At 34.7% G+C, this 24792-nt stretch overlaps 1 pseudogene; it reads left to right on the forward strand.

Annotated features, from left to right (window-relative positions):
• The first annotated feature begins 7057 nt into the window (after positions 1–7057).
• On the forward strand, positions 7058–23402 carry LOC112641622 (dnaJ homolog subfamily A member 1-like; annotated as a pseudogene).
• Positions 23403–24792: the final 1390 nt, after the last annotated feature.

Genomic DNA, 24792 nt, shown 5'->3' on the forward strand with positions numbered 1-24792 from the left:
CTGATTTATATTCACATTCTTTATTCTGAGCTTAGAGCTTTTTTCCAATGAAAAATACTAATTTATCACTACTGTAACAAATTTTATTAGCATTATTTCTTTGCTGTTCTCTTTCCTAGGTTCTCCACATAGTTATGGGTTTATTCTTTTTTAACAGATGCACTGTGCTTTCAGTAAGAATTGGAGAGAAATGGATTCCAAATATGTTTACCTAGGCTAGCCTTAGTCCCAGAAGACCCACAATCTTTTCAAGGAGAAATTACATATAGAGTAATTTACATTGAGAGTTTCAGTCTTTTAAAAAATATGCAAAACAAGGCAGAGGGACCCAGTATATGATAAAGAAGAGGCAAGGAAAGACTGATTCTGAAAAGGCTTTGAATATTGAGTTTGCTTCTTTCATGGGTAATTTGTTCTTATAGGTAACAGATAAAGAGAAAATAGAATGTAGTCCAGACTTCCTTTTAAAAATCTCTCCAATGAACCATAAAATACATAGCCCATTGTTTTAGGTAGTCCAACAGAGTAACATGTAGTAAACCTGTATAATACCTATATAATGAATTGAGTTATTAGATGATACAGTTTCATGGGAGGATATGTTGAAATTAAGAACTTCAAGTGTTTTATCCCTTGGAATATTTCAACAAAAGATTGAAACAAAATCTTTCAACTAAAGATTCCAAATAACTGTCTTTTCCTATTTTGGACTTATATTTGCTTATGTAGACAAATCTATGCTTCTAAGTTTTCATAGTTCATAAGCTAATTCTTCAGTTATTTCTCTCAAGACTATTGAGGAAGTCATCATGATATACTTGTTTGATCACCTGAAAGTAAAATTTTCTTCATCAATGTCTGTAAACACATAGGTATAGATTCTGCTGATGCATATTTATTACTCAAACCTAATTGAATTTATATTTTGAAGCTCCATCTCACCTCATTGTATTGAAGAACAGCATTGACAATATCAGTGTTATCTTTCTTTTTTCATATCATGTAATAAGATTCATGTAACCAGTGTCAGCTTGACATGAAACAGCTATATGCCATACAACAGGGGGTCTTCAATCTTGCTTGAAAGCAAATGGAGGGCTTCAAAGAACTTCAAGAAAGGAAGTAGTAGGACTTTTTTTTTTTTTTTTAATAATACAGACTGAGGGAGGTAGGGAATATGGCATAAGAGCCAGACAACCAGAATTGAGGTCTTTTGAAACAGTGGCTTGCAGAACTACAAAACTGTAACAGAAGTGACAATTTTCAAACTAGTGTAGCTGCAATATTTCTAACTCAAAGATACATATGGGAAACCACGTATACTACATGGCTGATGGGGTGACCTGAGAAAGCAGTTCTGATGCATCCCTTCAGACTGTCATTCTTTACACAATTACACTCTACCCAATAAAAACAATGTAAGAGGATTCCCCTTGTAGTCTGGCTGCAATGATATTCTAATCAGGACAGAAAACTTCTGCAAATAGTAATGATGGAGGAATGAACTTGCAGGTAACAACAGCATTGGTTTCCTCTTATTCATTCAATTTCTCACCTATTGGAATAGTACCAATGCAATCTGAACAACCAGTCTCAGTTTATGGAGTCTCTAAAGGTAGTTTCATGCAATTAGCCAGGTATCGGTTAAAGGATGTCCACAAGATACAGATGACCAATAAGATATGAAGAAACAGTTATTATATAGCTTCAGGAAAAGTTATCATTTTGCTATTCAAAGGGACATTAGGAAGTCCCTATTTTTTCTCTATTAATTTTGATAAAGGAAGCATGCAGTATTGATTCTGTTCACTGTACACGGAAACCAATCTTCTCATCTAGGAAGGCCAAGAAGAGTCAGGTAAAGTGCATGGCTTCTTGATGATATGATGGAGCCACTGCTGAAGCAACAAGCTTCTAAGATTGGTTGCTTCACCTCTCTTAGTTAATACATTTATTTTTTCTGCCACTTTGGGTAGGGTTTCTTTTTATTGCAATTAGAAGCACCCTCACCAATACTATAATAGCTGAAGTTCTGCTTATCTAAGTCCCTATTGGGGTCTTATTCTCCCTCCCTCAGTTATGCTTTTGTTCAGAGAGGAAACATATGTTAAATTCTTCCCAACAACCTGGGAATTGGGAAAATGAGTCAATCCAAACATTAATTCTCTCCTTGGCTGATCATATAATGAACACCTATTTAACAAGCATGTAATGAGTATCACTGGAAAAGGAAATCTGCATACATATGTGTTGTGTATAAATATTCACCTAATATCTAGGGATTTTATATACTTTTGACAGAATTGACGCTGTCTTCAAAGATCTTTGTTTCAAAAATACTAAATATTTTCAAAGGAAAACTGCCAATGCCAAGACCTGACAGTTTTAAATTAGTCCTCTAAGCACAAATCAGTACCTCCCAAAGTTTAGTGTACATCTGTTTTGCTGTACAGTATTGAACAATTTTCTTGGTGAATGACAGTCTTAATATATTTTGAAGTCATGTATTTAGCCCAGATTATGTAATATATTTTTATAACTAAAATATAATAATGTGAAACAATACATTATCCCTTCCAAGCTGGGTAAATGACTGATAAGAAAATTATACAATCAGTCTCACCAGTAATTTTATTCATCAATCCTTTCCAGAAAGTAACAATGGAAAACACACACAGTGAATCTGTATATGGATTTTTTTTTTAAGTGTAGCTTTCAATATCATGAGGTTTACAATGTGAGGAAACTGTTTCTTGGGGTTAGTATTCAACTTGAGCTTGGTTCCATCCTCAACTCTTTGCTCTCTGTAGAAAATATCTATGAGCTCCTATAGCAATGAAACAAACCAACATATACAGATATGTTTTCTCTCATGATACACCCCTTTGAATTGCCATTCTTTCCATGATTCTAATCAACCCAATAAACAGCATAAGAGGTTTTTTTTTCTGTATGTTGGGAGGATGATATTCCTATTAGAAAACTAGAAATAGTTGGTTATGGGAAATATGTTTTTAAAAATATTTTCCTAAATTTCTTCATGCATCTGACTATTCATAATTCCATGAACAATTTCAGATTATTTATGGAAAGTCAAACTATCATTTATGTTCCACTCACATTTGAAGACCAGCATGGCAAGAAGTCAAAACATTACAATTCTGAATTATTGGTAGTGGTAAGCTGCACCAACATTGCACTTGAGAGCTATTTCTAATGGTATGGTATTGGCATACAAAGAATAAGAAAAGTGGATTAAATATTGACCTTACAACTTCCCCAAATCCAACAAAACAATTGCTTCTGGCCTTTATGTAAATTCTGGACAATTTATGTGGTGCCAAAATCTGTTCTTTTTTGTTTGTTTGTTTGTTTGTTGTTTGTTTTTAAAGATTTAATTTATTTATTCATGAGAGACACACAGAGAGAAAGAGAGACAGAGACACAGGCAGAGGGAGAGCAGGCTCCATGCAGGGAGCCCAACATGGGACTTGATCCTGGGACTCCAGGATCACACCCTGGGCTCAAGGTGGTGCCAAACCGCTGAGCCACCCAGGGATCCCCCTTGTTTTGTTTTTTTTAATCAAGAAGCAATTAGAAGATTTTGTCTCTCTCATGGAATCATAGAAAAGTCATCACATATTATTGACAATGAAAATGCCTAGCATAGACTGAAACAAATCAATATTAAGAATGGAAAGAATGACATTAGATTTGCTTCAAACTCTTAAAATTTGGTGGCAGTCACTAGATTTTAGAAAGCTAAGGCACCCTGAATTGGTAAGTATGAGAAAGAGCATTATTATTATATCTAACTGTTGTTGATTTATAATAGCCATATACTTGAATTAGCTGACAATTTTGGCAAAAAAAAAAAAAAAAACATACTAGATAAATTTTACTTGCCACAACCATCCAGATGACACATATTTTAAGTTACTTTTCACATACACAACAGAGACATAGGCAGAGGGAGAAGCAGTCTCCCTATGGGGAGCCCGATGTGGGACTCCATCCTAAGACCTCAGGATCACAACCTAAGCCGAAAGCAGAGGTTCAACCACTGAGCCACCCAGGTGCCTGAGAAGTAGTCTTTTAAAAGAAGATGTAAACATAGTTATTTTAAGCAGAATCCTTTAATATATAGTTCCCAAATACAAGATTGTTTTAAATATTCAAGTCATGTATTTTGTATGCTACTTGGCATTGAAATGCAGACAGATCTATTCATATTACTCAAAGAAGCATTACTTCAAAGGTCAAAGTACACTTTAAAAAAATTAAGGTAGAACTTCCAGTTTCCAGTATGGCGTATAAAGAGGTTGGAAATTGTCACTCCATCCTAACAATAAGTAAAACAAAATAAAACAAACAAACTAACAAACAAAAAAACCTGAAGAAACTGAAAAATCAAAAAGACCTCTTAATTTGTCAGAGAAGTGAGATCAGATCATAGGGCAAACCACTGTCCCTCAAACTGGAGAGACAGACAGGTAGAGTCAGAGAAACACAACTTACTGAAGCAGAAACCTCCAAGGAAACTAGTTCTGAGGTAGGAAAACCTGAGCTTTAACTGATGAATTGCTGGAGACTCAGTGTGGACAAGTCTGAGATTTTGTGGACAGTTAGATTTTAAAACTCTAGAGGGTCTTAATTATAGGAGATTCTCACTTTTTTTTTTTTTTTTTTTTTTTTGAGTTTTACTCCCAGAAGCTCAGTCAGGTTCCCACACTGAAGGTCAGAGAAAAATTCCATCTCTTTAGGCTTCTAGGAGGAAGAGAGGAAAAGAAAACATTCTGAAATAAATAAATAAAATAAAATAAATGAAATAAAACAAAATAGAAAGGACATGAAATGATTATAAAAGTATGATTTAAACTGAGAACTATAGTCAAAATGATCCTGCGTATTTTGTTCTTTATAAGGCCTCAAGGTTCTTTATAAGGCCCTCAAGAGAAACTATTTTATCAGAGACTAACCTTATGAGATTTTATCAGAGCCATAGTGACATGGGGAGGGGAAGGAAGATACTCAACTCTAGCTCCCTCTTTCTATGTAAAGGAAGAGACACACTGTCCACCTACCTACCCCCGTCCACGCCCAGACATCCTGTCCTGCCTTAAATGGGGAGGAATTGATATTCACTTGTGAAGTTAACAAACTAGGAGCCCAGGATCACTAAAAGATTAAAACCTAATTAAAGAACTATATAATACTTCCTCTCTCCCAACACCTTACCAACAATTTAGCAATGGGGCCTACTTATGGTCCTTCACTTGCCCAGTAGACTATATCTAGCTCTTGAATAAAAATAACAAAGCATATTAGAAGGCATAACAAAACAAATATAAAAACAAAAAATAAAAACACCTACAGTTTGAAATAATTGAGCAAACATTAGAATCAGACTCAGATATGGCAAGAATGTTGGAATTACCAGACAGGGAAATTTTAAAAACTGTGACTAGCTTGCTAAGGGTTCTAATCAAAAAATGGGACAATATACAGAATAGATGTGTAAGGTAAGCAGAAAGATGGAAATTCTAAAGAAAAAAATTCTAGAGATCAAAAAACACTGTAATAAAATGAAAGTCTTTGATGGATTCATTAGTAGACTGGATATAACTAAGGGAAGACTTTCTGAGTTTAAGGATATGCCAATAGACACTAACAAAACTAAAAGAGAAAGAGACTAAAAAATAAAGAACAGAATATCCAAAAATTGAGGAAGAACTACAAAAGTTGTAATATACACATAATGGGAATTTCAGAAGGGTAAGAAAGAGAAAGGAACAAAAGAAATATTTGAAGTAGTCATGAATGAGAATTTCTGCAAGTTAATGTCAGAGGGGATCTTGTCAGACACCCAACCAGAGATCCAGGAAGCTCAGAGGAAATCAAGCAGGATAAATGCCAAAAAACTACGCCCAGACATATAGTGAAACTGCCAAAACTCAAAGATAAAGAAAAAATCTTGAAAGAAATAAAAGGAAAACAATATTCACTTAAAGGACTAAGAAAGATATATGTTCTACTTCTCAGAAACAATGAAAGGAAGAAGAGAAGGTAATGAAACACGTAAAGTGTTAAGAGAAAGAAAACAAAACACCAACCTAGAATTCTGCACCCTGTGAAACTATGCCTCAAAAGTAGAGGAAAAAAATAAAGATTTCCTCAAAAAAAATTAAGGAAATCTGTTGCCAGTAGACCTGCCTTACAAGAAATGTTAAAAGAAGTCTTTCAAAGAGAAGTAAAACGATATAGGTGTAGAAAGCCAGATTGACATAAAGAATGGAAAGCACATTGGAGAAGAAATTAAGTGAGGTAAAATTTTACATTTTATTTTTCTTATTATTAATTGATTCAAAAGAAGTTTATTCAAAATAATAGCAACAATATATTCTATTTTATACACCACACACACACACACACGCTTACATATGCTTATAGATAAGTGAAATGAATGACAGTAATGATACAAGAAACAGGAGGGAGGAATTAGCAATATTTTTTATTGTAAGAAATGTACACTACCTATGAAGCAGTATAGATTATTTGAAAGCAGACTTCTATTTGTTGTGTACATTGCAAATTCTAGAGAAAACCACTAAGAAAAGTAAAAAGTATAACTATAATTGATACGCTAATAAAGGAAAATGAGATCATATAAAATGCTTAATTCTGAAACCCCTCCAAAAAAGGGCAAAAAAAGACCGAAAAATAGAATAGTATCTAAGAACAATGAATGAAAAACAGTAACCAATATGGCAAGTATTGATCCAACTATGTCAATATCACTTTAAACATCAATGGTCTAAATATATTAATTAAAAGAGAGAGACTGTCAAAGTGCATGAAAGAACAGACCCAACAGGATATTGTCTAAAAGAAACTCACTTTAAACAAAGAAAACATATTTTAAAAATAACTGGACAGAAACAGATAATCCATTCTTAACACTAATCAAAAGACGGCAAGAGTTGCTATGTTAAGTTCTGATAGAGCTCATTTCAGAATTCAAGTTATCAAGGGTAAAGAGAGCATGCATTAGGTAACGATGAATGGGTCACTACTCCAGGAAGATGTAACAATCCTTGACGTATATGTGCCTAAACACAGAATGTCAAAATCTGTGTTGCACAAACTGAAAGAACCAGAAGGGGAAATCCACTACCTAGTTGAAGACCTCAACACCTTTCTAGCAGAAATGAATAAATGCAATGGGCAGAAGAGCACTATGTATACAGTTGAACTCAACACCACCATCAATCATCTGTATATAATGGACACCTATAAACTACTTCAATCCACAACAGCAGAATGCACGTCCTTCTCAAGCTCACGTGGAACAGTCACTAAAATGGACCACATTATGGGCCACAAAACACACATTAACAAATTTAAGTGGAAAGAAATCACACAATGTTTGGTCTCATTTCGCAACAGAATTAAACTAAAAATCAGTAAAAGAAAGATAACTGGAAAACTTCCCAGTACTTGGAGATTAAAGAAATTCTTCTAAATAACACATGAGTCAAAGGAGAAATCTAAAGGAATTTTAAAATGTTTTGAACTAAATGAAATGTGTAATCAAGTGTGTGAAATAATGGTGGTCTAATATACCAAGGACTGAAAATTCTCCATTGAGTTAAATAATAAGGACACCACTGGTAACTTAGGGTGTTTTTAGCACAATGGTCATGATAAACAGCTTTAAAAGAAAGGGGTGGGAGAGGAAGTGAAGGCATCTGCTTTGGGAGTTGTGCTGCAAAATAAGGCAATGAAATTGTTTGCTAAATGAAGGGAATTATTATACTGAAGTTGCTCTTAAAAGTGTGAGACATTATATGTTTATGCAGATGAAAAAGAGAGGAAGATTTTGATGATACTGAAAATGATAACCTAGAAGAAAAAGAGTGAATGAGTCACAGCACAAAATTAGAAGAGTCAGTCATAAAATTGAAAGAAAATTTATGAAGCCAGAATGTAGCATATATGGGAATAAATAGAGACTGGTAGATGTATTTGGAAGAACAAGTAGAACTTCTTTTCCAGTTGCTTCTATTTTCTAGATAAAACCAGGAACAAGGTCATCATGTGGAAGTGAATAGGGGAGAAAATATTTAGGGGGTCTAAGGTAATTTAAACTACTAGACTTCTCTGGCTCCTGTTCTATGCTTTTTAGCTCTGAATGCACAAATAATACTGTTTTATATTATTTAAAATGCCTAGGTGGATCTTGTCAGTAAGATTAAAAAAGACATGGGTGTTACTTCTCAAATAATTAAAATATTTATAACTTGCTACATGAAAGTTCTGTTAGATTGACATGGTTCAAGACTTATTATGACATTGAAATATTTTTAGAGAATGAATGACTAAAGATACTGGTGCTAAGGCTTCAAAAACCAATGTTGTGTCTTCTTTTTTATTTGACATTTTCCTAAAGAATGACATAGTTTGGGATCCCTGGGTGGCTCAGCGGTTTAGCGCCTGCCTTCGGCCAGGGGGGTGATTCTGGAGTTCCAGGATCGAGTCCCACATCAGGCTCCCTGCATTGAGACTGCTTCTCCCTCTGCCTGTGTCTCTGCCTCTCTCTCTCTCTCTCTCTCTGTCTCTCATGAATAAATAAATAAAATCCTAAAAAAAAAATGACATAGTTTTTCCCATTGTAAAGGGGAAAATAAGAGCAGAAGGAAACTTAGAATGTTTTGTATGTTCTCCTGTAAAAAAAGAAAAATACAGCTCTCCCTTCTCGCCAGTACAATGTAAGATGATAACAGTTATAATGGCATAGAAATATTTTCATTGTTGTGAATGTGTAAATTTAAAGTCAATGAATTTAAACAAATATTTATTTTAAAAAGCCTTTGTCTCTTTGTCACTCAACACTATATTGTTTTGTTTTTTTTTGATTCTGTTTCTCCATGGTCATTCTTGTCGTTCACCTGGGTCAAGGTAAAAAATAAATCAATAGGTCAACTGGTAAGTAGTACCAAGGTCAGACTGCCTGAGTTCTGGTCTCAGCTTGTAGGATACAGATTCCTTTAATACGATTTAATTCCATTGCCAGGCCCAGCCAGCAACTGGAAATAGGATAGGTACACTGTATTATTTCAATTTTATTTCATCTGGCAGCTCTGTGGTGCCCATCTTATTAACTAGAGAACTACTTAGCCATATAAATTTCAATAATGTCATTGGAAGACACACCCACTTTCTTTACTTCATTGCTTGATGGATAGGGAGTAATAGTGAAGATCATATGTATGATTCATAAACTAGGAAGCACTTAAAGTAACTACAGTTCTATACCACATGAGCTTCCACACATTAAGTGAAGAGGCAAAAATAACACCCCGATGAAAGATGTCACATCTTTGAAGAAGGCCATTGGAGATGGTGACAAAAAACTAATTAGGTAGGAATCCTCAGCGAATCTGTTAAGTGTCAGAATAAAAGGAGGCTTCCTAACCTGTGCCAGTTAGAAATGTATGTTTAGACTTTTTTTAATAAGCCATCGAACGAAGATAAGAATAAAACTATACAGAGAAAATGTGATTGAAAGTAAGTAAAGAGAAAAATCAACAACTCCTTAATTCAACTTAGTATCTCAATTTTCTTCTCTCTTATAATTATGAGATTACAATGGATTAAACTCTCACCCTTTATTCTGTACCCTACAGTGTTGCCTTAAAGCAGCCTAAGACACAACTTAATGGCTCGGGCCACAGTCACAAAAAACAACTATCACAGCATTTATTTTTGTTATGTATTTTTATACATATACACACAGATATACACATATTATATCATATAGCATATATATCATATAACATATATGATATGTGTGTATATGTATATATACAATTTTTCTATGTAGTTCTCAGTCTTCAACTCAAAAGAAATGTATCTTACTCTCATCAAGGCAATGCATTAATATGAAAAAATAGAATTGACACTTTAACAAATAACAACAAATCAGTACTGAAAAAAATGAAAAATTATACTAGGAAAGGGAAACACTGGTAGTTGCATAGATATAGCAAACTTTACTAAAATTATATTTTAAAATTATGATATTTTTAAAAAGAAAATTATAAATTAACTCTGGTGTTGCAGAATAATGACTGCTCAATAAAATACCTATGTATTTTAGGAAGAACTAAGCCATTATTCTAGACAGAAAACAGTAAAACACTTACTTCTTAAAAAGTGGAATAAAAAGTGTCTCAAGGTTAAACTGAAAAAATTCCCCAAATCATGAATAATTGTTAGTAATGATTAAGTTGAATAGGGCACAAAAAGTGTGAGTGTTCAAATTTACTTGAACAATACTCAGATTCAATTTAAAGTAAGTTGGATTTATTTTTTTTTTCTACCTGGTATTTGAGAACACAAAGAAGTAATAATTTAATTTTTTATAAATGTAAAAATATATTGCTAAAAGTGGCTTATAAAGCTTTAAACACCACTTTTTTGGGTAGCACATCTTTGAGTAATGCACTACTTGATCAAACTTTCATTTGTACTTTATTTCAATGGTGTGCATCACAGTTGCAGCTACCCATTCAAAGAGACACAATACTCTAATAAGAATGGTTTACTTATAAATATAATTCAAGTACCTAAGCACTTCTAACCATAAATGCCTGTTTTCTGCTCAGAAAATCTTAGTCAAGTGTCTTAACAATAACAAATTTGTTTAAGTAACTACCATTCACCAAATAATTAGCCACTTGTGTTAAATATCTGATTAGTTACATTGTCCTACCCCTAGGGTCTGATGACATATTGATATATGTGAGATTTGATCTGCGCTACTGTTGGATTTACCCTGTTTGATGATAAACTTTTCTCAAGATCAAAAAGATCCTTTCTCATGGTTTCCTTCTTCAGCAACCTCATTCTAACTCCTTTCTCTTCTACATTTAACTGTTGGTAACAAGTCATCTATATTTGCTTCCAAAATCCCCATGCCTTGTTTTTATTTAAAGGCAGGACTATAATGAAAAATAATAGAAAATACTCCAAAACAATATTCAAAAATATATTTTAAAATATAGACACATAAGTTGGCATTTCTTTTTATGTTTTGTTGTGGTCTCTTCTCCTCTTGTATACCATAAAGAAATACAGCAGGAAGAAAAAAAAAGTCAAATTCCTTTTTTTAAATCACTTCTGAAAGATAAACATAATTGTCAGACTGCAATACCTATTAAGGTTGCCCAAAATAGCTTACGTCTTAAGAAGCCACAGTGGATAAAGTAAAGAAGTAGACAAATGCAAAAGGAGTAGTGGTGGTAATTTTTAAAAGACACCAGCAAAACAAACAAACAAACAAACAAAAAGGAATGGTTAATTTTGAAGTGCGAAATTTATCATTGTTTTGCAACAATATTTGCTAGAAATCAGGATAGGGCGGAGAGGGACTATACTGAGAACCAATGTCTCTGGAACTCAAACAAAGTATTTTGGTTTCTGAACCAGGAAGAGTACATTGCATGCATGCCAGGGAGCTCTTACAAATAAATATCTGGTTCTGGTTCAACGTGGCAGACACTGACCAGGGGCCCTGCAATAAAGAGCTCACTATGCAACTGCAGTTAAATGTTAACAGGCTTCAACCTTGCTTCAGCAAGGGGATGGTATAAGGATCTAGCTATCTCACCTACTACCCTTTACCCCCCACACAGAATTTACTACCACACACAGAATTCCTCTAATAGATGGTCTTTGCTCTGGAGCTCCCTGACGGGCAGGCAGATTTAAGTCTGCATTGGGATTTGAATGCTCCCCTGCCCAATCCTGCTTCCTCCCCTCTTCTTTCACAGATGTTACTTTCTCCAAAACCTTTGCACTCCCAAGCCTTTCTAAGCTTCACTCCGAATAAAAATCTGCTTGCTTGGAGAAAGTGCAAATTATTAAGTGGTTAACAATAAGATGTACACGTGTAATACCGATACAAAGGTGCTATATGAAAAAACAATAAGGGAACTCAGCCCAACTTGCTCACACTACAGATCATCATTAAAAAATCCTGCCTCCAGGGGCACTTGGGTTGGCTCAGTGATTGAGCATCTGCCTTTGGCTCAGGTTGTAATGGGGGATCCTGTGATTGAGTCCTGCATCAGGCTTCCAGCTGGGAGCCTCCCTCACCCTCTACCTATGTCTCTGACTCTCTCTGTGTGTCTCTCATAAATAAAAGAAAAATATAAACCTTAAAAAAATGCTGCCTCCAGAGAGTCAAATGGTGACTGAATATTTTATAATGAGTTAAAAACCAAAAAATATGGCACACATGCCTTTATAAAGCAAAACTATAAAAAAACAATGCAGTAACTTATGAAAGATAGTTACACAGAAAAAGGAAGAGGTAAAACTTGAGTTATCCAAATTTGAATGAGAAGAAAACCCCCCAAAACACAAAAATAAAGACAAATAACAAACATGGAAAGGTCAAATAGAGACAAAGCCATTAAAGATATCAGGAAAATGAATAAATTAAATGAAGTAGAAATTGAAAAAAAATCATTGAGAAAATTCAGAGAAAGCAAAGGACACCCAAAATCCACAAACAGTAGTCTCTAGAAAATAAAAAAATGTACTTGAAACTATTATTTGACAATGAAACTAATTTAATATTAAAGATACAACTCAAGTGGATTTTATTTTGTTAAACAATTTATATATCAAATGCATATTTATATACTAAAATCACATAACAGAAGATTACACCAAGAACCATGAAGATAAAAAAATGAAATTATTAAAGAATGAACTTCAGGTAAATAGAATTTTCCTAAGGAAACAGGGAAAAAACGACTGGCAGCGAACAGTAAATAATAAGTGAAAGTTTGGATTCCTAAAAAATGAGGGAATTCTATAATAGGATAAGAGCATGGTAATGTTTCAATTATTACAAATTTTGTGAGATAAAGAAAAAAGATGGTGACAGGTAGAATAAATTTCCTGATTGCATTGTAATAGTTAAGTGTCAAACCATAACATTAAATGAGAGCAAATGTCGTAGAAGAATAATCATATTTAGCAGTACTAAGTTTATCACCAAATGATTACATTATTGGTTAATGTTATATATCATAAAACAGGAGGAGGGCTTGGAGGAGAGAGATGTGTTCATTTGCCACTGACTTACAGAAGGAATTAAGAAAATATAGGATTAAAGACCCTTATAATTATAAGAGCAATTACTACAACAAAAATGGATGCTCTTCCAAATATCAACACAACACATATACAAACACAGAAACTAGACTTTTAAAATACTGTAAAGAGACAAAATAAATATTCTAAGAGACCTAAAACCAAGTATATGTCATTTCAAATGTAAATAGTTTAACCTTTATTAACAGAAAATTATTTTCTTTTCACATTAAATCACAAAGCAAGATCTAACAGTAGTTTGTGTACAAGAAGCAAATCTAATTTGAAAGTATACAAAAGTATGAAATTAAAGACAAAACCAAGATTTGTACAACAAAATTATACTGGCAAAATGGAAATCAAATGAAAAGCATTGAATAAAACAAAGAAGGCCACTTCAGAATGCTAAAGGGTTTATCATAAAATGAAGATATAACAGTTGTGAATATTCATGCACAAATTATCCTAGCAGCAACTATCATAAAACAGAAATTGAATGAGATGCAAGGAGAATTGCAGAAAACATATTATGGAGACAAATTTATCTTCCCCAGCTCATGACTAATCCAATGGTAAAACAAACAAAACCCTAACGTCATATAAGACATAATGACATCATTAATAACGTGATTGATAATAATGATTATTATCTGGTTAACGAGATTATAATCTGGATAACGTGATTAATAAACGTGATTGATACATATAAACTATTTTATTTGTACATCATTCATTACATGTCTTGGTCAAATAAATTTTTGTCATCAGAAAGGGTTTAAACTTCACATTCTACTTATTATTTTACTTAACTGTTTGTATCCTTTTCCTCCAGATGTCATCACTTATTTTCAACATTTTTTGTTTTCTTGAATCCAATTCTTCCCTTAAGTCCTTTGACCCTAATTTATATGTATTTATGGTATAGCTGGGCTTTTGCTATAATTTTCCAGTGATCATCCAGTAGGGTAATCATATAGCGTAATGCCAGAATGATCTTGCCCATGTGTAATACTTTCATGGCTTCTCCCTGTAATAATCTTTGATACTACATTATTTCTAACAAAATTAAGTACAGGTTTCTCCACCTCTTGCAAGTTTCTCCAAAATTTATGATGAAACCCCATGTCCAGCTATCCTTATTATACTCTCTTGCATTTATTTTACCTTTGTCTAATATATTGTTGCTTTCTGAATGCTGCACTCACTTTCTGGTCTTCTTGCTTCCCCATAAAGAATTCATTTACTTCAGATTCCCTCCTTTCTTTTCCCTGGCTAATCCCCCTGACGTTATGCATTTGTTTCACATTCATTGCAAAGCTGGAGGTTCTTGAGAGCCGCATATATATGTTCTTCATATTTGTAAAATAGGATATAAAGTGATTTTATTAGGTATTTAAGAGTGGGTAATATTTTGGGAAGAGAACTTTGTGCACTATTTCCTATGCAATAAATCGCAATCAGAGTCTGAATCTCCCATCTTTACCTTCTCTTGTTTTATATTTTGAAAGAAATTTTAGAATAAGTTGGGAAGATATTGCTTATACTCTAGATGATAGAATATTGTAGCTTTTATAAGGCTTTCCTTGATATGGAAGCAAGTGAGAAAAATAAGTAGGTTTGAAAGAGATTTAGGATTTAACATTGATGTACATTAGTTGTAGATGAGATCTGATAGTTCAGTCATCCATCATTCTGCAGCCATTGTCTAATCTCTCTGCTGTGCTTTGGACACAATATTGTTTAGAGAGATAGTTATCACGAATTTCATTTTCTCACCTCCTTCTTGCTTTACAGTGCATTCTATTTTAGCTGTCACCAAAATAACCAATGACCGCATTGCAAAATTCAATGAATATTGAGTTTGACACTTTTGGTCACACTGTTGTTCTTAAAACATCTCTGGTGGTGATGAATACCAATTTAAAAATCTATATGAATAATTATGTAACCTTATTTTCTATTAATGGCACCTTTGCTTGATTTCTGAACCTCATTTCAGCATGCCAGTGGAAAATGTAACCACTGTTATCCTTTACGAGGGTCTCTACACCCTTGAATTGTGAATTGTGTGATCTCATGCAATGATAAGTCATTTGGGGGATTTGACGCCCCAACTACTCTTTAATAACAATCCATGTAGGTTGTTTCTGTGATGGACTTAGTCCATGTTTACAGGGCTCTTTCAACTCTAGTGTCTCTGATTTTTCTATCTCAGTTTGTAAGGCTATTGAAATTCTCACGTGACTGGTTACAATATGTACCTGGGCCCTTATTACCTTTGATACTGCTATGAAATATCTTGGGAACTCTCTGCCCCAATGATTTCTATTTTCTTTCCCCTTTTCCCTCCTGCAAACCTATAGGGTGGGGGGAGAACCTTGAAGGTTAATAGAAAATAACCCCTCCTTTCTATTTTTTCAAGGAATTCAGTCTACGCCCAGAGATCCCCCAACTAGGACCTCCTTTGATACCTGGCCCCACCCTCATTTATGCTTTGGCATTTGAAAGACAAAAGACAAAATAGTGGGCAGCCCGGGTGGCTCAGCGGTTTAGTGCCACCTTCGGCCCAGGGTGTGATCCTGGAGTCCCGGGATCGAGTCCCATGTCAGGGTCCTGTCATGGAGCCTGCTTCTCCCTCTGCCTGTGTCTCTGCCTGTCTCTGTTTCTCAAATAAATACATAAAATCTTAAGAAAAGAAAAGAATAGTTTGCTATATATTTCCAATTCCCATCTGTTTCATACCTGTTTAATGTTCTGAGCACAACATTAAATATATGTTTGAATTGGGGAAAAAGAAAAAGGAAGGACAAACAATAGAGGTAAAATTTTACAACAAAAATGTTTGTTAATGCTCTTTTTTTTGTTTTTATGTGATTGTTTCCTTTATGTGCACAGGATCATTTTGACTATAGTTCTCAGTTTAAGTCATATTTTATAATCATTTTATGTCCTTAATATTTTATTTCATTTATTATGTTTTATTTATTTATTTAATTTTCCTCCTTCATTCACTGTATACATTATATATTTAATGTATGTCTTCCAAATTTACTTTCAATATGCACAGATACACGCACACTATATATGTATGCATACAAGAAAAACACAAGATATTTAAATGCTTTTTAAAATAGATGCAAGATTGGAGCACCTGGGTGGTTCAGTCAGTTAAAGTTCTGACTCTTGATTTTGGCTTAGGCCATCATCTCAGGATTGTGAAACTGAGCCTGGCATCAGCCCCGCACTGGATATAGAGTCTACTTAAGATTCTCTCTCCCTCTGCCCCTCCCTCCTTCTCTTCCTTCCTTTCTTCCTTCCTTCCTTCCTTCCTTCCTTCCTTCCTTCCTTCCTTCCTTCTTTCTTCTTCTTTCTTTCTTTCTTTCTTTCTTTCTTTCTTTCTTTCTTTCTTTCTTTCTTCTTTCTGATTTTATTTATTTATTCATGAGAGACACAGAGAGAGAGGCAGAGACACGGACAGAGGGAGGAGCAGGCTCCATGCAGGGATCCCAACATGGGACTCAATCCCAGGACCCCAGGATCATCCTCTGGGCTGAAGGCAGTGCTAAACCACTGAGCCACCCAGGCTGCCTTCTCTTCCTCTTTCTAAACAAACAAAATAATATAATATAGATACAAGAATTTACATTACCACCAGAAACACTTTCAAGACTCATGCTATAGTACATTATTGCTAGCCTTTACTTCTTAATTCCTGCTAATATTATAGATACAAAAGATATGGTTTGGCAGAATTATAAATATGTCCCTTCCCAAGTTCTCCATGTTATTCAAACAGTAACCTAGGTACTGCTGTTCAGTGACTTTTCAGATAAAATTAAGGTTGCTAATAGTTGGCTTTAAAGTAGGGAAATTATCCTGGATTATCTGGACAGAGTTAATGTAATCACATGAACTCTTCATAGCAGCAGAAGGAGGCAAAAGTTTGAGACTGAGAGGTAGGGTACAGAGAAAAGAGGCAGAAGTGAAATCATAGAGATTCAAAGCATCAGAAGGTCTCCATCTGTTGTGGCTGGTTTTGAAGACAGAAGAAGAGAATGAGGAGCCAAGGAATGCGCGTGGCCTCCTGAAGCTGAAAGTAGCTCCCTGGTTGACTGACAGCCAGCAAGGAAAGGGGGACCTCGGTTCCTCAATCACAAGTAACTGATCTCAGCCAATAATCTGAAGGAACTTGAAGGCTGATGTTTACCACAGCCTTCCACATAAAATCCCAGGCTGCCAACACCTTGATTTTGACCTGTGAAACCCAGAGCAGAAAAGCGAGTTGAGCCAACCCCCAATTTTGGCTGATATAAACTGTGAGGTGGTATTTGTTGCTGTAACCTATGAAGTTTGTGGTATTTTATTATGAGAGCAATAAAATGCCAATTCAAATAATATACCATTATTGCTTTTAATTTTAATTCTATTTCTGAGGTTGTGAATAAATTCAAATAATTACACATTCATATTTCACCTCTATAAATGACTGGTTCATGTATGAAAAGCCAATGGGATTTTTCTGTCTTTATCATATGCATTTGTAAGAATTTCTCATGTCCTTATTTTTGTATAATTTTCAGCAACTAGAAACACTAAAAATAGTCTTTCATCTGTCTGCTAATTTTTGTCTATTGTGCCCTTCACTGAACAAAATTTTTAAGTCTTATAAATTCAAAGCCACTATTTATTCTTTTAAAATGTGTGCTTTTAGGTTCTTCTTTAAAAAAAAAATTAAACAGTCCATTGTCATGAAGAAATACTCATATTATCCACATTGGTAGTAATTTCACTTTTCACATTAAATCTTTAAACTATCCAAAGTTTGTTGCTTGTGGTATGATGTTGCTTTTCACCCTAAACATGAGCCAATTCCCTTGAACACATTTTATGAAATAATCTCATACTTTGTAAAATTACTATACTAGGAGTTCTCAATCTCAGCATGCATCACAATCACCAGTGTTTGTGTATTAGCTAGGGTTCAGTAGAAAAGCAGGGATTTGTCACAGGAACTTGACCTTATATAATTGTGGAAGCTGGTTAAGCATCTTGGAAGACTATTTTCTCTGTGTCTGATGTGGAAGCTTGAAGTCCACAGAGCATGTGATCAGAAATAAAGTTATATGTAAAGTAAAAGAGGTAAGAACAAAGGATCCCCCAAGCACAAACTGGGGATCACAAGTGGTGAAAACCTTAACAACTTTTGTTGCCTTTCACTGTGATGGGCTCTAAAAGTACACATATACCTTGCCTAGGAGTTGAAGTGGAAGGATGATCCAAGGAAGGGAGAGGGAGAGCAGTTGTAGGTACAGGTAGTGCTTCAGGCCAATAAGGTGAGCCTGATTAAACTGTGACAGGGAAGCCACAAAAATTGTGAGCTACAGAATGGCTGCTGCTCCAATTCCACCCTACCAATCTCATGCAAAAATCTGTTTTGGCCTTCCCTAATCACAAACATAAAGAAAGGAGTATTCTGGGAAATTACTTCAACCTAGTGACGTTCACACATTACAAAGGCACCACGGCTGGTTAAATGTAGGTTGTTGAGGTGCAACATTAAACTTTCTGACTCACCAGATCTGGGTGAGACTCAACTCTTTGCACATATAACAAACTCTCCAGAGATAGCTGCTCTGGAAACCATATACTGAGAATGATTACATAATTAGTATATGTGTGTAACTATTATAACAAGTTCCGGGTCTGTTGATAATCCAGTATTTTAATTAATACATCTTAGTAATGTGTCGTATTGTTATTCTTTTAATAAAACTGCCTTGGGGATCCCTGGGTGGCTCAGCGGTCTAGTGCCTGTCCTCAGCCCAGAGTGTGATCCTAGAGTCCTGGGATCCAGTCCCACATTGGGCTCCCTGCATGGAGCCTGCTTCTCCCTCTGCCTGTGTCTCTGCCTCTCTCTCTCTCTCTCTCTCATGAATAAATAAATAAAATCTTTAAAAAAAATAATAAAACTGCCTTAGATACCCATTGACTGCATATGTTCAGCTGTATTTTATAATCATTAGGTCAACTTTTGCTTTAAGTTTTAAAATTAGAATGTATTGATACTAATGATTCATCTCTCTATCCATGTGTTAAGTATTTTAATAGAGCTTACTTTGCTTTTCAATAATGGTCTTACACATTAAATTTGTTATGTAATTTTTTGAAAGATTTATTTATTTATTTATTTATTTATTTATTTATGGAAAGCAGGAAAGAACTTGTGAGCTGGGGATGGAGCAGAGACAGAGCTGGGGATGGAGCAGAGACAGTCTTAAGCAGACTCTTTGCTGAGCGTAGAGCTGGACAAGGGGCTTGATCTCACAACCCTGAGAACAGGACCTCTAAGAACCAAGAGTCAACTGCTCAACCCACTGAGCCACACTAGCACCTGTTAGTAATTTCTATATGGGACTGTTGCTATTAAGAATATAATTTCTTATATTTTCTAATATTTATTTTTCTCATAATGGATGCCAACTTTTTTCATGTTAGTCTTGTATTTGTCAAGTTGGTTATTTGATAGTTCTAATAGTTTTGTGTATTTTTTATTTTAGCACTTCTGCAAATAGAACAGTAATTTCATATTGTGATTTTAATTTACATTCCTAAATAATTGAATTCCTTATTATACATTTTCTAGCCATATATATATTCTCTTTAAAACTGTTGTTTTAGATCACTTGACCACTTTGTTTTATTGTCTGCTTTTTTTCTTATTGATTTATAGTTCTCTCTATATAGTTCCTTATTGATTTATAGTTCTCTCTCTATAGCTCTATTTAGTTCTTTGTGCTTTTCTTGCTTTTCACTCTTTTAGTAAAGTCTTATGATGTTTATTTAGTTTACTCTTAAAATAAGCTAATAGTTTTTTCCCTTTTTCTGCCCTGCTTAATAAGTCTTGCCTATCCTGGGTTCATGAAGATATTCCGTTTTCCTTTGAAGCACTTTTTGGAGCTTTTGCTTTAAATGAGTGTCAGAGTTAAGAGTTTATAAATATTCAGGTATCACAATTCATTAGGACCAATGTTGTGATAAATTGAAATGAGAGATTTTCTCATGTTATACTGTGACAAACACTACTTTATATGATATATGGTCATTTTTTATATGCAAGTGAACTCAACTATTTTATTTAGAATTTTTACATTTATGTCATATTTGAAATTAATTGTAAATTCATTTTTTTTTGGATTCCACTTCTCCAGTTTGTTATCAAGATTATACTTACAATTTTTCAGCATTTTTCTTTCTGTTTTTATTTCCAGAAAGTATGGAATAGAATTATTGTAGAGAGCAAAATGGAGTCTCTCGTGTCAAGCAGGAGCCTGTGTCAAGAAAGAGCCTGTGTCAAGCAACGACTCAAGCAGTTAAGGTACTGCAGCCAGGAGATATCTCGGACCAATGTCAGGTGACACCCCAGAACTGATAACTAGCAAGACTAGAAGAGATTTGCAGGGATCCAAAACTGATTAAATCCCTTTAAAAAGTGAAGGATTTTGGCAGAAACTGTCAGACTCTTCAGACTTGACCCTTCTCTGTCTGACCACTTAAGAAAGGCAACTGCTGCCAAGGCTCTACTGATTGATCTTCGAACAGAACCGAGATTCTTCACTGCTTGAACATAAGGAGCAGTAGTGCCAAGACCTGACCTGGACCAGACCAAGGCCTTATTTCAACTGCGCGCCCACAGATTGACTTTGCATTGGTTCGTTAACTTTCTGCTCACTTCTGTTATCTTCTTTGGTGTGTGGTTTGTCTTCTGTCCTGCTTTCTGTGTTGTGTAAGAAGTCAAGTTCAATCACATGATGAAATGTTGTTCAGTTTGGAATCCTGGTTTATAATTGTGATTTAACTTTGCTTTATGATAGAATAAAGCTGACATTGTGGAAAAACAACTCGTGTGTGTGCCTCCACAGTGTGCTCATGACAATTATCTATCCTTAAATGTTTGGTACAGTTGGCTAAACTGCCTGGACATGGACTTTGTATGGGTAGTTTAAAAAATTGCCATGTCAATCATTTTAATGTTTTTATTTTCTATTTATGATTTACATTTCATCTTGGACCAACTTTGTAATATATTTTTCTACCTTATCATAATTTGGATTTTTAGGTACATTATGTAGTATTTTTAAAACAATTAAAAAATAAAAATAAAATAATTTCAATACTATAATGACATTTTTTTTCTCTTCTATATTTTGTTCATTGTGCTATTTCCCTCTCAATTTTCTTCTTTATTAGTCTTTTCAGAAATTAGTTTATCTTAGTTTACCAGCTGTTCTTCTTCTTTTATCTAATCATTGATTCTAGATCTTCTGTTATTATTCCATCTCATTTTGTTGTTTGGGGCTCCATGGTTATTTTCTTTGCCTGGATTCAATAGGGCATTAAATTTTACAAACACATATTTCTGTATCCATTGAGATGATCTTACTACTTTTCTCCTTTGTTCTGTTAATGTATTGAATTATATGGACAGATTTTCAAATGTTAAACCAACATAGTTTGTTTTGCTTCAAAAGTTCTAATATATATATATATATATAAATAATTTTTGTTCAAAGGACTAGATGAAATATGACTGTCAAAATATTGATCATTTGGGGACTTGGGGACATGGCAGTATTTTAAAGTGGTTTTTTTCCCCTATTTACATATAACTGAAACCTAATCAAGCAGATAATATTGTATACTTGAAACATCGTTTATCCTTTTTTCACAGCAAGCCTGTTTTATCCTCATGGAGTTAACAGATAAACTGTTCATGATGTTTAAAAGGAGATAGTAGGCTCAAAATGGAGTCACTTATGCTAAACTCTACCAAGACTTAATATGTAACCTAACTGCAGCTTCAGCTTCTCTCAGAAATGTGACCTCTAGGGAACTTTCCAGAGAACTCAGTGAAACATGGAGGAGTGGTGGCTGCCCAAGCTGTGCCCAGCATTGCGCTCCTTCCCACTCCCCCACACAGGCCTTGGCCTTCTCACCTGCTGTAGAAAGTGGTGAAAGAAACCACTTACTGTGATGTTTTGGGGGTCAAACTCAGTGCCACCCAGGAGGAACTGAAAAAGGCTTACTTGAAACTGGCCTTGGAGTACCACACTAATAAGAATCCAAATGAAGGAGAGAAGTTTAAGCAGATTTCTCAAGCTTATGAAGTGCTCTCTGATGCAAAGAAAAGGTTATTATATGACAAAGGAGGAGAACAGGCAATTAAAGAGGGTGGAGCTGCTGGTGGTTTTGGCTCCCCCATGGACATCTTTGACATGTGTTTTGGAGGAGGAGGAAGGATACAGAGAGAAAGGAAAGGTAAAAATGTTGTACATCAGCTCTCAGTAACCTTAGAAGGTTTACATAATGGTGCAACAGGAAAACTAGCTCTGCAAAAGAATGTGATTTGTGATAAATGTGAAGGCTGAGGTGGTAAGAAAGGAGCAGTTGAATGTTGTCCCGATTGCCGAGGTACTGGAACGCAAGTAAGAATTCATCAGATTGGATCTGGAATGGTTCAGCAAATTCAATCTGTGTGCAAGGAGTGCCACGGCCATGGGGAATGGATCAGTCCTAAAGATACATGTAAAAGTTGCAATGGAAGGAAGATATTTCAAGAGAAGATTCTAGAAGTGCATATTGACAAAGGCATGAAAGATGGCCAGAAGATAACGTTCCATGGTGAGGGAGACCAAGAACCGGGACTGGAACCAGGAGGTATTATCATTGTTTCGGATCAGAAGGACCATGCTGTTTTTACTCGAAGAGATCTTTTCATGTGTATGGATATACAGCTGGTTGAAGCCCTGTGTGGCTTTCAAAAGCCAGTGTCTATTCTTGACAATCGATCCATCATCATCACCTCTCATCCAGGTCGAATTGTCAAGCATGGGAATATCAAAAGGAAGGCATGCCAATTTATCGTAGGCCAAAAGAGAAACATTGCCTAATTATCTAATTTACGTTAAACTTCCCCAAGAATGGCTTTCTCTCTCCTGATAAACTTTCTTTGCTGGAAAAACTCTTATCTGAGAGGAAGGAAGTAGGAGAGACTGATGAAATGGACCAGGTAGCACTGGTGGACTTTGATCCCAATCAGGAAAGACAGCGCCATTACAATGAGGAAGCATGAGGATGATGAACATCATCCTAGGGGTGGTGTTCAGTGTCTGACCTCTTTTTTAATGGGGCCAGTGAATAACACTGCTGGCATTTTATATGCAGTAGTGAATGAGTGAAGGACTATAATCATAGCTCACTACTTGCTATTGCTTTTGTTTTAATATTCAACTATAGTAGTGTTTTAGAAGTTAAATGAAGAATAAACCAAAATATAAAAGCTCTAAAAAAAGAAAAAAAAGAAAAGAAAAGAAAAGAAAGAAAGAAAGAAAGAAAAGAAAAGAAAAGAAGAAAGAAAAGAAGAAAGAAAAGAAAAAAGAAAAGAAAGAAAAGAAAAAGAAAGAAAGAGAAAAGAAAAGAAAGAAGAAAGAAAAGAAAGAAAAGAAAGAAAAGAAAAGAAAAGAAAAGAAAAGAAAAGAAAAGAAAAGAAAAGAAAAGAAAGAAAAGAAAAAAGAAAAAGAAATGAGCCAACCTAGAATTTCCTGGTTAGCACTAGAAAGTATGTGCTGGCTGATAGACCCTTTCTGTTCCTGTTAGGAGGGTGACTTTGCCTAAAACAATGCATTCTCTGCTAACAGTTTCCTTTTCTCCCACTCACTCTCTGCCTGTAAAAATCTTTCCTTTTCTGCAACTCAGTGGAGCTCCTTACAATTTGTTAGATGGGATGCTGCTCAGTTTATGAATCTTTAATAGAGCCAATCAGATCTTTAAGATTTACTCAGGTGAATTTTTGTTATGTAACAATGGTGGGAAGGATTTAAATTATACTTTTGTTTCATCTTAAGAGCAGCAGCAAAAAAGCATGAATTCTTTTTTATAGTACCATACCCCTAAGCACCAGGCAACACCTTGTGGCTAGTTGTTTAAAGTGAAAGGCTGACATTATAAATAGGATGCTAATTTATTAATAGTGAAACAAACATATTTTATTTTTTATTTTTTTGACATGAGTAATTCTTTTTTTTTAATTTTTATTTATTTATGATAGTCACAGAGAGAGAGAGAGAGAGAGGCAGAGACACAGGCAGAGGGAGAAGCAAACTCCATGCACCGGGAGCCCAACGTGGGATTCGATCCCGGTTCTTCAGGATCACGCCCTGGGCCAAAGGCAGGCGCTAAACCGCTGCGCCACTCAGGGATCCCACAAACATATTTTAGATCTGGGTGAGTTTTGCATTCAAGTCTGTTGATATATATTATCAACCTTTCAATTCCTTGTTATTGTTCTTCATTGGCTTTCAATTAATATTTATTTTTTCTTCAACAAAGTCAAAGATGCTATCACTTCATATTTGCATAGGGATCTGAACAATGCATTTCTCTTCTTAGTCAATATTTTAGAAACATTTAATCAAGTCAATAAAGTTTTAGCTTTCTGTATTGACTATTTCAAGCTAAATTAATCTATCTATTGCTATAGACATAAACTCCTTAAAATAGACTGACAACTGTTTTTTAAGCTCTCCCTCCTATCTTTCCATTTTTCTATGTATTTTGGCAGAAAAAATA

This window comes from Canis lupus, chromosome 33 (assembly GCF_003254725.2).
Source record: "Canis lupus dingo isolate Sandy chromosome 33, ASM325472v2, whole genome shotgun sequence".
Lineage (NCBI taxonomy): Eukaryota > Metazoa > Chordata > Mammalia > Carnivora > Canidae > Canis > Canis lupus.